Source organism: Rhinolophus sinicus, chromosome X (assembly GCF_036562045.2).
Source record: "Rhinolophus sinicus isolate RSC01 chromosome X, ASM3656204v1, whole genome shotgun sequence".
In the NCBI taxonomy this organism is placed as follows: Eukaryota; Metazoa; Chordata; class Mammalia; order Chiroptera; family Rhinolophidae; genus Rhinolophus; species Rhinolophus sinicus.
In genome coordinates this window covers 25,233,338-25,246,649 of record NC_133768.1, presented here as the reverse complement: position 1 = coordinate 25,246,649, position 13,312 = coordinate 25,233,338, and the positions used below count along the sequence as shown (strand labels likewise).

The 13,312-nt window shown below is 39.2% G+C and overlaps 1 protein-coding gene across 8 annotated transcripts in view; it reads left to right on the top strand.

The window, feature by feature from the left end:
• The window catches only part of DMD (dystrophin), a 2,125,071-nt gene that overhangs the window by 1,615,113 nt on the left and 496,646 nt on the right, over window positions 1-13,312 (top strand). The gene's annotated exons all lie outside the window — the stretch shown is intronic.

The window sequence follows — 13,312 nt, the reverse complement described above, 5'->3', positions numbered from 1 at the left end:
GCATTTTTCTGGAAGGTAGTGTAACCATATTTTTTCAAAAGAGTTTTTACAGTTCCATAAATATCCAAAATCATATTTTGAGTCTCTGTATATGAATCAAACGAAATATAATCAGTTACTCCCAACATTATTATTTTTTTCATTTCTTTTTTTTTTTTAATTTATTGGGATGACAATTGTTAGTAAAATTACATAGATTTCAGGTGTACAATTCTATAGCAACTTTACTGTACTCGTTGATTGTTTCTAATAACTCTTTGGTGGAGTCTTTAGGGTTTTCTATATATAGCATCATGTCATCTGTAAAAAGTGATAATTTAACTTCTTCATTCCCAATTTGGATGCCTTTTATTTCTTTCTCTTGCCTGATTGCTCTGGCAAGGACTTCCAACACTATGTTGAAAAGCAGAGGTGATAGGGGACAGCCCTGTCGTGTTCCTGAACATAGAGCAAAGGGCTTCAGTTTTTCACCATTAATTATGAGATTAGCTGAGGGCTTGTCATATATGGCCTTTATTATGTTAAGGTATTTTCCTTCTATACCTATTTTATTAAGTGTTTTAATCATAAATGGATGTTGTATCTTGTCAAATGCTTTTTCTGCATCAATTGATATAATCATATGATTTTTGTCCTTTATTTTGTTTATGTGATGTATCACATTGATGGATTTGCGGATGTTGAACCATCCTTGTGCCCCGGGGATGAACCCCACTTGGTTGTGATGAATAATCTTTTTAATGCAGTGTTGTATTCAATTTGCTAGAATTTTGTTTAGGATTTTTGCATCTATATTCATCAGAGATATTGGTCTGCAGTTCTCTTTTTTTTGTGTTGTCCTTACCAGGTTTTGGTATCAGGGTAATGTTGGCCTCATGAAATGAGTGAGGGAGTATTGTCTCTTCTTCAATTTTTTGGAAGAGCTAGAGCAGGATTGGTATTAGGTCCTCTTTGAAGGTTTGGTAGAATTCACTAGTGAAGTCATCTGGTCCTGGACTTTTGCTTTTGGAAGGTTTTGGATGACTGATTCAATTTCGTTACTGGTGATCAGTCTGTTTAGATTTTTCACTTCTTTATGGTTCAGCCTAGGAAGGCTATATGTTTCTAAGAACTTGTCCATTTCTTCTAGGTTATTGAATTTGGTGGCATATAGTCCTTCATAGTATTCTTGGATGATCCTTTGTATTTCTGTGGTGTCCGTGATAACTACCCGTTTTTCATTTCTGATTTTGTTAATTAGTGTCTTCTCTTTTATCTTAGTGAGTCTAGCCAAGGGTTTGTCAATTTTGTTAATCTTTTCAAAGAACCAGCTCTTTGTCACATTAATTTTTTCTATTGTCTTTTTGTTCTCTATTTCATTTAGTTCTGCTCTGATTTTTGTTATTTCCTTTCTTCTGCTGACCTTGGGTTTCACTTGTTCTTCTTTTTCTAGTTCTTTAAGGTGTAACATGAGGTTATTTATTTGGGATTTTTCTTGTTTCTTGTGATAGGCCTGTAATGATATAAATTTCCCTCTTAAAACTGCTTTCGCTGCATCCCAAAAATTTTGGTAGGATGTATTTTCATTGTCATTTGTTTCTATGTATCTTTTGATCTCTCCTCTAATTTCTTCTTTGACCCAGTCGTTCTTTAAAAGTATGTTGTTTAATCTCCATGTATTTGTGTTTTTTCCCGCTTTTTTTTTGCAGTTGATATCCAATTTCAAAGCCTTGTGATCAGAGAATATGCTTCGTATGATTTCCATCTTCTTAAATTTGTTGAGGCTGATTTTGTGTACCAATATATGGTCTATCCTTAAGAATGTTCCATGTACACTAGAAAAGAATGTATAGTCTGATGTTTTAGGATGAAGTGCTCTATATATGTCAATTATGTCCATTTCATCTAATGTGTCATTTAGGGCTGCTATTTCGTTATTTATTTTCTGTTTGGATGATCTATCCATAGCTGTCAATGATGTATTTAAGTCCCCTAGTATAATTGTGTTTTGGTCAATTTCTCCCTTTAGTTCTGTTAGTAGTTGCTTGGTATATTTCGGTGCTCCCTGATTGGGGGCATAAATATTGATGACTGTTATGTCTTCTTGTTGTATAGTCCCTTTACCATTATGAAATGTCCATCTTTGTCTCTTGTTATCTTTTTCACCTGAAGTCTGTTTCATCTGATATCATTATGGCTACACCTGATTTTCTCTGGGTACCATTTGCTTGGAGTGTCAATTTCCACCCTTTCACTTTGAGTCTATGCTTGTCCTTGTAGCTGAGATGTGTCTCTTGGAGACAGCATATGGTTGGGTTTAGTTTTTGATCCAATCTGCTACTCTGTGCCTTTTTATTGGTGAGTTCAGTCCATTTACATTTAGGGTGATTATTGATATGTGAGGATTTCCTGTCATTCTATCTTTAGTTTTCTGGTAAGGCTGTGTCTCCATTGTTTCTTTGCCTTTTGTTGTTGTCTATTATTTCTGTGTGGTGGTATTCTATGATGTTTCCCTCTGTTTCTTCTTTTATTACAGTATATATTTCAGTTCTGGATTTTTTTGAGTGGTTACCCTTAAGTTTATGTAAAAGAAAGTTTGATATTTAGAGTATTCCATTTTCTTCAGCACGCTTACTTTCTCCATTCCCATATTCGGTTCAGGCCTTTACTCTCCCTTTTTATGTTTTGGTTGCCACAAATTGTCCCTGTTGATGGTGGTCGAATAGCCTCCTTTAGTATTTCTTGTAGTGCAGGTCGCGTATTAGAAAATTCCCTCAGCTTCTATCTATCTGGAAATGTCTTTATCCCTCCTTTGTATCTAAAGAATATCTTTTCTGGATATACTATTCTTGGCTCATAATTTCTCTTTTTCAATAGTTTGAATATTTTGTTCCACTCCCTCCTAGCTTGTAGAGTTTCTGATGAAAAGTCTGATGATAATCTAATGGGTTTTCCTTTGTAGGTTACCTGCTTCTTTTCCCTGGCTGCCTTGAGGATACTTTCTTTGTCGTTGATTTTAGACAGCTTCAATACAATGTGCCTTGGAGAAGGCCTGTTGGGATTAAGGTAATTAGGTGTTCTATTTACTTCTTGGATGTGAGGATTCAGTTCTGTCCAAAAGTTTGGGAAGTTCTCATAGCCAATTTGTTTGAATATATTCTCTGTTCCCTTTTTTCTTTCTTCTCCTTCTGGTATGCCCATTATTCTTATATTGCTCTTTCTGATGGAGTCAGAAAGTTCTTGTAGAGTTCTTTCATTTCTTTTAAGTCTCAAGTCTCTTTCTTCTTCCATCTGTGTAATTTCCAGGTTTCTATCTTCGATGTCACTGATTCTTTCCTCCATCTGGTCAACTCTACTACCTAAGCTGGTTATTTCATTCTTAATTTCTTCTATTGAGTTCTTAATCTCCAGAAATTCTATTTGGTTCTTTTTTAAAATTTCAATCTCTTTCATAAAATGCTCATGTTGTTCTTTGATTGTGTTTCTGAGTTCATTAAACTGCCTTTCTGTGTTTTCTTGCATCTCGTTGAGTTTTTTCAGAACTGCAATCTTGAATTCTCTGTCATTTAAGTCACATATTTCCATATCTTTAAGTTCCTTTTCTGGAGACTTTTCACTTTCTTTCTGAGCTGTCTTGTTGCCTTGGTTATTCATGGCAATTACTGATTTATTATTTCTCTTCCTAGACATCTACAGGAGTGGCTTCTGCAACAGGTTGATAGGAAGAGGTCTTTCTTTTGTTTTCCAGTACTTGTTGGTAGAATGTTTTATTTTCTCTCCGACTGCAGCCTTTTTTTCTCTCTCACACGGTAGTGCTATGTTTTCTCTGCACTATTCCAGCTTCTCACACAATGGGGGGATTCCCTGGGAGAGGAGCTTCTCCTCTGTTAATAGTTCACCTGGGTCACAGGGCGCAGTGTCCGTGTGGTTATGCAGAGAGCTTTTGAAGTTCCAAAGCTCTTCCTGCACCAGATTCAGAGCCTGTATGTTTCAGCAGTTCTGTTTACTCCTGCAGAGATCCACCCAGATAGGTGGGGTCAGGGGCGGGGTGAGTTGTGAGAGGTGGCCCAGAGCATTGGCAGCGACCATCACCACAGCCGGTCCTGCATCCACAGCTCCCTCCCCTTTGCCGGAACTAGTTGGGCTGTGAATCTGTGTGTGCGGTGCACAGTTCTCAGAACAGCAAATATTCTGTTCTTTTGATCTGACACTGCTACTGTTCCGCTTCTAGCACCGGGCAGGTGGGGGCAGGGCGAGCTCTGGGAGGGTAGGGAGGGGGCAGCTAGTCTCAGTGCCTAAGGCTTCTGTTCTCTGCTCGGCAGTGAGGGCTTAAACCACTGTTTTCAGCCTTCTTCCCTCAGTCTTTTCTCCGAGGTCTCTGCCGTGAGTGTTGGGTTCAGCCGTGTTATATGCTGCCCCCTCAGCCCTGTGGGCCACAAGCGGAGCCCTAGCAGTCCGAGTTCTTCCCTCTCTCACAGCTGTGGTAGCTCCGGGAAGCAGCGAGCTCGGAGCACTGAGCTAGGTCTGCATCCTGGGCCCGCGCGGCTCCGTCTCCACACTTCTCCCTTCCCTCCTCCCCACTCGAGCGATTCGCCCACCTTTAGGTGAATTCAGTAGTGGGCCTCTTCGTCTTGCCTGTCTGCTGTGCAGGGAGTGCTTTGTGGAGTTATTGTTGTTCAATTAGTTGTAAATTCCAAGGGAGCTTTACAGAGGCTCACCCCACGCCACCATTTTGATTACGTCCTCAACATTATTTTTAAAGTTTCCCAAAGAGTACCTTTAGGTGTTATTCAGTAGAACAATATAAAATACATACCTTAAAGAATGTTAATCTCTTTGTTAACGTCCAAGATAAGAAAAAAATATATATCTTGAATAATTCACCTGTTTATAATACTTTGTACAGCTCTTTTATCAACTAATTTTTCTCAGTGATATATGATGGAAACACAAATCAAATAAAATGAGTAATGCAAAGAATAGTAGAAAGTACATTTTTGTACTGCTTTCCCCTAATATCTTCTTTTAAGAAGTGTCCCAGCGTATATAATTTTGGTTGTTTCCCTAATGACATATTGTGCAAATCTAAATTTTACAATTGTTTTTAGAATAAAAAAATGAAAGAAATGGAATGTATGTTTTAAAATTCCTTACATGACTGGTAATGCCTATATTCTCTTACTATCTAAAGGCAAAGTCTAGGTGATCATTTTTTTTACTAAAATGTCTGTATCATTGAAGGAAGTTTAAACAGATACCTTCAAAGCTGTGGTTTATCTTTAGAGGACTAATCTTTTTATCGTGCAAGTGTGTTGCTGCTGCACATGTTAAAAAGTCATCCTGTGTTGTCTGGGGTGACGAGAGATGGGAATGAGTTTTCTGAGAACTAATCAGTAATACTTGGGAACATTTAGGTCGTGGTTTCCAATTAACTCTGGAGAGTGAGTTAATTTAGTACCAGACCTCAGGAGATGGAATGAAAACCTTGTTCATTTATATATATCAGTGAACAGCAAACCAGCAAATTTGCGTAGAAAATGGATTTTTTGTTTTGTTTTGAAGCTAAGACCAACTAGATCTTTCTGCTGTAGTTAGGGTGGGACAATATCTTTGCATGTGTGTTTTTTCCTTGTGTGTAGGTTTTCATGTGTTTCAGTAACCCTGTTTATGGTAAAGTAACAAATAGATACATTTGTGCTCCAAAATGAAGGCCAAGATTCAGTGGTATAACCTTCCCTTCAGTTTTCTTCCTTTTACTAGAATGAATATGTCAGAAAGGAGGGTACACCAATATCTATTTTTAGGCTTAGGAAAACTTTTCTAGGACACAAGACTTGGGCAGTAATCCCAATTCTGCCACTTTCTTGTGAGCAACCTTGAGAAAGTCATTACGATTCTCTCAGACTCAATCTCGCCAACAGCATAACGAAACCAGTGATAACCTGTACCATATAGCTAAAAGGTTTCTTATTTTTTATGAAAATCAATTCAATTAGGCAAAATTTTACTGAGCATCTATCACTGTGTTTTGAGATAAAGCTCAGCTAGATGATCTCTGCTTACTTTGATAGGAAAAGCCCCCAAAATGTTTAAAGATAGATTGATCACTTATTAGGCAAGTTGAGATTGAAATTCATGAATACAGTGGAATGCATGTTACAGTTAAACTGTCGGAAGGGAATCCAGATGAATTATAGCCCTAATCATATTGCAACTATAGTTAAATGTTTACCTATCTGCCTCCTCCTCCAGACTTGAATACGTTCAATGCCAAAGTCCATGTCCATGTCTCATGGACTTTTGTGTCACCATCACCAAGCTTAGATCCTGGCACATAATCCATATGGAAGAGATGTGTGGATAACTCAATGAATGAAATGTTGGTAATCATGTGGAAATAAGAATGAGATTCAGATTTAAAGATAATCTGTACAGAGGTTGAATCCATTGGGATGGAATGAAATTTTCAAGTGGAAGTATGCAAAGAAAAACAGAAGCAGACTGTAGGTAGAAAAAAACGGGACTAACTTGTGAAATGAGAGAATAAGTCTGAATATGTTTTAAATCATTTAAAGAGCTGTGTTGCTATTAGCTTTGAAATTTTATTTTCTGTGTTCTACCATAGAGCCTTCATCAATCACCCCATGTCAATAGTTAAATTAAAAGGACAGAGTATATTTCTCAATTCACAGTTCAATCACAGAGAAAAGGGAGAAACAACTTCTCACTGCCACAACCCTTCTGTAGTTCTTTCTAGGTAGATGTTGCCCAAAGATGGATAAAGCCATAGTCTTAGAGCTGTTGCTAGAAAGGAAACTAATGGGATATTAGTCCAAGCATTGTTAAAGGATTTTGCTTACATTCATGCTTCTCATTCGTGCAAATTAGTAATACAATTGCTAGAGATTAAAAGGAATCCTTTCTCCAAACTGCTGTATAGCCATAGGTAATCAAATTCTAGCTGCCCCTTGCAAATACAATATGAAGTTATTTTTTAAGGAATCAAAATGTAATTTATTTACTAGCAAACCAATAGAGACTGTTATGGTTACAGACAATTTGAACTTCAAGTTAACTCTGGTTCTATAAGTGTTGTTTGACATTGCGAGAAACCTTTTGGTCTTAAGCCCAGGTCCTGCTAAGGTGTTCATTCTCTCTGATTTATATCTAATAAATAAAAAAGGGGGGAAAATGGTCCTCCTGTATTCCTTCCCCTAAAAATACCATAGGAAATGACAATGGTTAACATGCAAATAAGCTGGGAAGGAAAGATTCAGAGTATTTTATTTGGTTACTCCATGACAATAGCAAGGCCCAGATGGAAATGGTGGTTAGCAGAAGACTGAGTGACATGAATGTCCCCAATTTGTCACACTTACACAAACACCTGGGCAAAATAGCCTTCTACATCAGATTGAGCTTTTTTCCCTAAAAAATTCAATGTGTTTATTTTTTGCACATAATCCACATGGAAGAGATACATGGATGACTCAATGAATGAAGTGTTGGTAATCACGTGGAAATAAGAATTAGGTTCAAATTTAAAGATAATCTGTGCAGAGGTTGAAGCCATGGGGAGGGAATGAAATGTCCAACTGGAAGCGTGCAAAGAAAAGCAGAAGCAGACTGTAGGTAGAAAAAAAATTGGGAATACCTTGTGAAATGATGAGAGAATATATATATATATATATATATATATATATATATATATATATATATATATTCCTGCAATACAGTGCACTGATAAAGTATTGTCCATCTATATACTAATAGTGAAATATTATCTATTCATTAATTAAGCTTCTCAACCTTACCTTGAAAAATCGTCTCCCTTTTCTCTGTTGCTTTTTATGTACTCAGTTGTTCCATAAGAAACTGGTGATAGCCAATTTAATAGAAAATCTGGAGTTTTAGATATGTATTCAGAGATACTGTGATGTGTGTGTGTGTGTGTTTAGTGACAGATCAGAGTATTGCTTATCTGATCACCTCATTGATAATGAGTTCTTAAAAGGAAAATGGAGATGCCAAAGACGTGCCTTCTGTGATTCTTTCCCTGTATACAGGGTTGTCTCTGGAAGGACACCTGAGCAGGTGCAGGATTGTACAAAGCTTTCTAGCTCTGACACTTCGCCCCTTCAGTAGATTCTTGCTTCTACCTGGTGAGAAGGCAACTCAGCGTTATCTATAGATCTCCTTTACGGGCAACCAAAGGTGCAGTAGGTCTTCAGGCTCAGTTGCTGAGTAGCCCCCATGCTATCTCCTTTGGAGACTACAGTCTGTGCACATAGTTATGTATCTCTCCACATACACATCTTAGGCAAATAATTTTAAAGCCTTATTTAGTGTGAACAATTCGGCAGCTCAGGTTCCTCAGAAGGCAGATTCTAAGAAAGTGATTAATGTGCAGGAATTTTATTGGAAAGTGCTGTCAGGATTAACACCTGTGAGGGGACGAAGGGGAAGGAAGCAGGATAGGGCAGAAGGAGAAGCTGAGCTCCAACGCAGTTGCAACCACAACATCAGTCAACCCTCCCATCCCCTGTCCTGCCCTCCCCTCCACAGCTGTCCTGAGTTGGAGCAAGGGACTCAGGCTTTTATAGCCCACACGTTAACCAGTCATTGGATACACCCTGCCTCCAGCAACTTTCCCAGAAATGAGTGCAAAATGTAATTCAGTCCCGAAGAGGGGTCTGGGAAGGCCAGCACAGCATTCAGTAGTTCACGTTTGGTCTCCAGCAGCAGTGGTTGTGGGGACAGAGTCCCAGAGAGCAGTTCAGGCTCTTGGCCTCACGTGGAAAGGTGCTGGCTCAAGTAGTGGTTGGCCATCAGCTGTGGCTGGGTGGCCATCAGCTGTTACTGGTTAGCCATTAGCCACTAATATAACTGCCGTGGCTACGCTGGTGGGTTGGTTGGTTGGCAGAGACGCGGATGGGGGTTACAGCTAGCAAGTGTGGTTAGCAAGCCCAGATTGTGGATCGCAGATCGTGTGGATCCTACTTCCTATGTCTCACGCGGCCGCGAGCGAGACTTGGGTGCAGGAAGACCCCTGTTGGGGTACTGGCAGATGTTTGCTTTTGTGTCTCGACCAGCTGCCATCGAGAATATAGTGGTATGAACTCCCCTATCCATGGCTCCATTGGTGTTCCTTTTTGGCCTCACCATATCCTGCATTCTTGTGCGGGGAGCGGGACCAGAGACCCTGCATGACAGTGATTCTCAAACTTTAGCAGGTATCAGAATTACCTGGAAGGCTTTTTGAAATACAACTTGCTGGACTGCACACACATTTTCTGCTCTAGTAGGTCTAGGGTAGGGCTTGAGAATTTGCATTTCTGGTAAGTTCTCGGATGACGTTTTTGCTGCTGGTCCATGGGCCATACTTTGAGAACCACTGTGTGACACTGCCCATATTTACATACTGAGAATGGTATATCGGGCCCTTATAAATAGAAAGAAAATCTTTTGAAGTCACCATACCATTTCATACTCCATCAAATTCTCACCTATTTTGTGCATGATAAAGCTTGAATAGCTGATAATTAAATTTGTTATAAAACAATGCTTAACTAATAATAGTAGATTATATTTGTAAAGCATTATTACTAGTTCTGATATCTAGTCATTGTTAGTTTTAAAGTTCAGCTAGATTTTTGCCAGGGTCTATGATTTGATCATCTAGACCAGGGGTGTCCAAACTGCGGCCTGCGGGCCAACTGCAGCTCGCAATCCATTGTTAATTGGCCCGCAGTAAATTCCAAAAATATATTTAGTTTACTTAAATAAACCAGGTGAGGCAATACATACTTCACCTCGAGTGAGTGGCCCGGCTGTTTGTGTCTTTTACCGCATATGGCCCTTGTTGAAAACTGTTGAAAAAAGTTTAGACAGGGCCGGCCTGGTGGCTCAGGCTTTTGGAGCTCCGTGCTCGTGACTCCGAGGGCTGCCAGTTCGATTCCCGCATGGGCCGGTGGGCTCTCAACCACAATGTTGTCAGTTCAATTCCTTGAGTCCCGCAGGGGATGGTGGGCTCTGCCCCCTGCAACTAAGATTGAACATGGCACCTTGAGCTGAGCTGCATCCGGGATGGCTCAGTTGGTTGGAGTACGGGGTCTCAACCACAAGGTTGCCAGTTCGATTCCTCGAGTCCCGCAAGGGATGGTGGGCAGTGCCCCCTGCAACTAAGATTGAACACGGCACCTTGAGCTGAGCTGCCGCTGAGCTCCCAGATGGCTCAGTTGGTTGGAGCGCGGGCTCTCAACCACAAGGTTGCCAGTTCGATTCCTCGACTCCCGCAAGGGATGGTGGGCTGTGCCCCCTGCAACTAGGAAAAAACGGCAACTGGACCTGGGGCTGAGCTGCGCCCTCAACAACTAAGACTGAAGGAATGACTTGGGGCTGAACGGCACCCTCCACGGCTAGGATTGAGGGGATGACGACTTGGAGAAGGATCCTGGAGGTGCACACTGTTCCCCAGTAGTGTCCTGTTCCCCTTCCCCAATAAAATCTTTTTTAAAAGAAAGTTTAGACACCCCTGATCTAGACAGAGGAATTTACAAAATAATCCACGTTCAAAATCTTTAGTTTTGTTGTAAATCAATTTTTTTATGTCTTTAAGAGTCTCATAACTTCTACATTTTTTATCATATAAGCCATTTAAAGCCATATGCTTACAGAAAATTAAGAAGTATGAGATACATTCAGAGCTATTTTGAATGCACAAATATCGCATGCAAGTACCCTTGACTCATTTTCTAGTCTGCACTTGGCACAATTAAAATTTAGGAATTCAGTGTACATAGATTGATCTCAGGAGAAAGGATGGAGCCTTAAAACTCCCACACAAGCAGGAAACAACAATCTCTCCCTTTGATCGAAGAGGCCTGTAAAGGGACTCATTTGAAGAGATTTTTCTGCCATTGCTGCCATTGAATTTTTGTAACGTATTTCCAAATTAGAAAATATTCAGCCTAATGTTGTCAGTATTTCAGACCACGAGGTATCGTTTAGGAAAATGGTGCCTTACTGTCCTGAAAGAGTTACTGTTGTTCCCTCAGGGCCTAATTTACAAAGCAGCGAAGTCTCTGGTAGGATTTGGCTGGAAATCTCATTGTCTCAGTAGAACCCTTTCATCTGATTTATGTGCATTGCATTTTACAAATCACTCTTGGAAGGTTATTTACTGGTTACTTTCTCTGGAAGCAGAGGGTAAGTGGCGTTTCAAGTTTAAGGGTAGAGAACCTAGGATGTATTATTATATCAAGTGCAGCTCATCGCGAAGATGAAGCTGATAATGAAATGCACACCAGTGTCTAATTCTCTACATTTCTTTCACTCTGTCGTAACTTTCATATCGTCCTTTTATTTTGTGTGAATATGACCAGCTTATTTCTATCCTGCATTTGGGACTGGAGACAAAGTAAGTCTTAGCAATTTCTAATGCACAGGCCAACAGAAGGATTAGCTTGAACTGGATGAAATTGCCGCTTTTGTAGCCAGAAATGGTCAAATGTCAGCAGTTACACATGCTGCAACCTGTGCGTTTCATGCCAGATTGTAACATGAAGATTCTCAGCGCTGTTGCAATGGTTCTAAATTTTTAAATCATACTAAATTCAAAGACAAATAAATCAGTAACAATTTGGATCTTTACCTCTGCATTGATAGTTCACCTGAAAACTAGATAAGCAGGGAGGCAGCAGTCCAGCTTAGCCCTTGAACTACCTGAGGTTTAACTGATGTCCCAGCCAGACTACCAAGGTATCTTTCAGCTGTGCAGGATTAAAGTTTATTTAGAAGTTGATAAATAGCTTAGAACAATACTTCCCTTTTTCCAATAGCTGCATCCTCATAAACCTATTCTACCCTCCACCAGTTCATGCAGACAGAAGATTCTTATCCACTATGAGCGCCGAACGAAACAACACTGTAGAACACTGTATGCTCAGCAAAAACCTCGCCCATGATGAATAAACAGCTCTTCCAGGGGCTTTGCTGCCGTTGGCTCTGCAGGAGTTGTTTATTGCCTGGTTTGCAATTCCCATGATAAACTTGCTGCTGAAATAAATTGCAATTTTGCATAATTATTGACAATCACATCTTAGCAAGCAGTGTGTATCATATTCAAGTGTTCAATTTTTTTAAATCCATTTTTAGCTTATGTTTAATCCCAGAAAGTGTTTGTGTAGTGATCGAAGGCAAATCCAGCATTTAAATAGAGTACTAATTTCCTCATTGCAGACAAAATTTACCTGAATCCTTTTAGATGGGACTGTTATCGCCTAAGGCAATTTTCCCTCCCAAGCTATTATTATGTAGATGTTTGCTGAGAGTACATGTGTGTGTATCCTCAATATATGCATTATATATAGTCAGGAAATATGAATAATTTTTTTTTTAGATTTTTTTCTGTCATTAGCGAATTTGGTTTTCCCCTTCTGAAACAGTAGAGGAAATGAGAGAATGGGATGTGGGTAGAGGAGACTAACATTTTTGAGTAAGTATAATGTATAGGATATAAGGTGCAAGGCTTTACACACATTATTGTATTTCCATTCCCATCACAGTAATATATATTATAGGTGAGAAACTGAGAAATCAGAGAGGTTAAGGAACTTGCCCTATAACACAGATGGTGGGGAATTATTGGGATTCAAACCCAGATGTGTCGGGTTTTTAGGCTCCACTTTTTCCATTGCACATAAAATTTTTTTGTGGAAAATATCCTCAGTTGTATGACAGTCAGGTAATGAATTAGAAAGCTAACGCAATAGTTAACACTATGAGAACACAATAGTTAGCATTATGCTAAATAATATTTTTATACAATGATTTCTATGAAATATGTCATTTTTCTACTTGTTACTCTTTTTGTTCTCCTTTGCCCTCCAATCCCCTTCTCTTTTTCCCTCCAGCATTCAACTTTCTGTTCCACTGTTCCATTTCCTTGACTTTTCTCCTTGCCTATCTAATCCTGGTCTCCTGCCTCAGGTGACATCAAAGATAAGCATGGTGTAGGGATTTTAGTATTTTAACCTATAATGATTACCTTAAACTTTTGTAGCATATTAAAATAAACTTTCAGGATTGATCAGTAAAAACTGGAAAGTTAAAAAAGAAATTTTTTGAGAGTTCATATATGAACTTCCACGAGTTCATATATATACATATACAGAGGGTGCCAAAAAAATGTATACACATTTTTAAGAAAGGAAAACTGTAGTAAAATTGTAATACTCAATATAAACGGATAACAAAAGATGAATACACGTCACGTTTGACTTCTGCAATTATAAGAGGTGCTCACAGTGGTTATCACCAGCGTCCAGACACT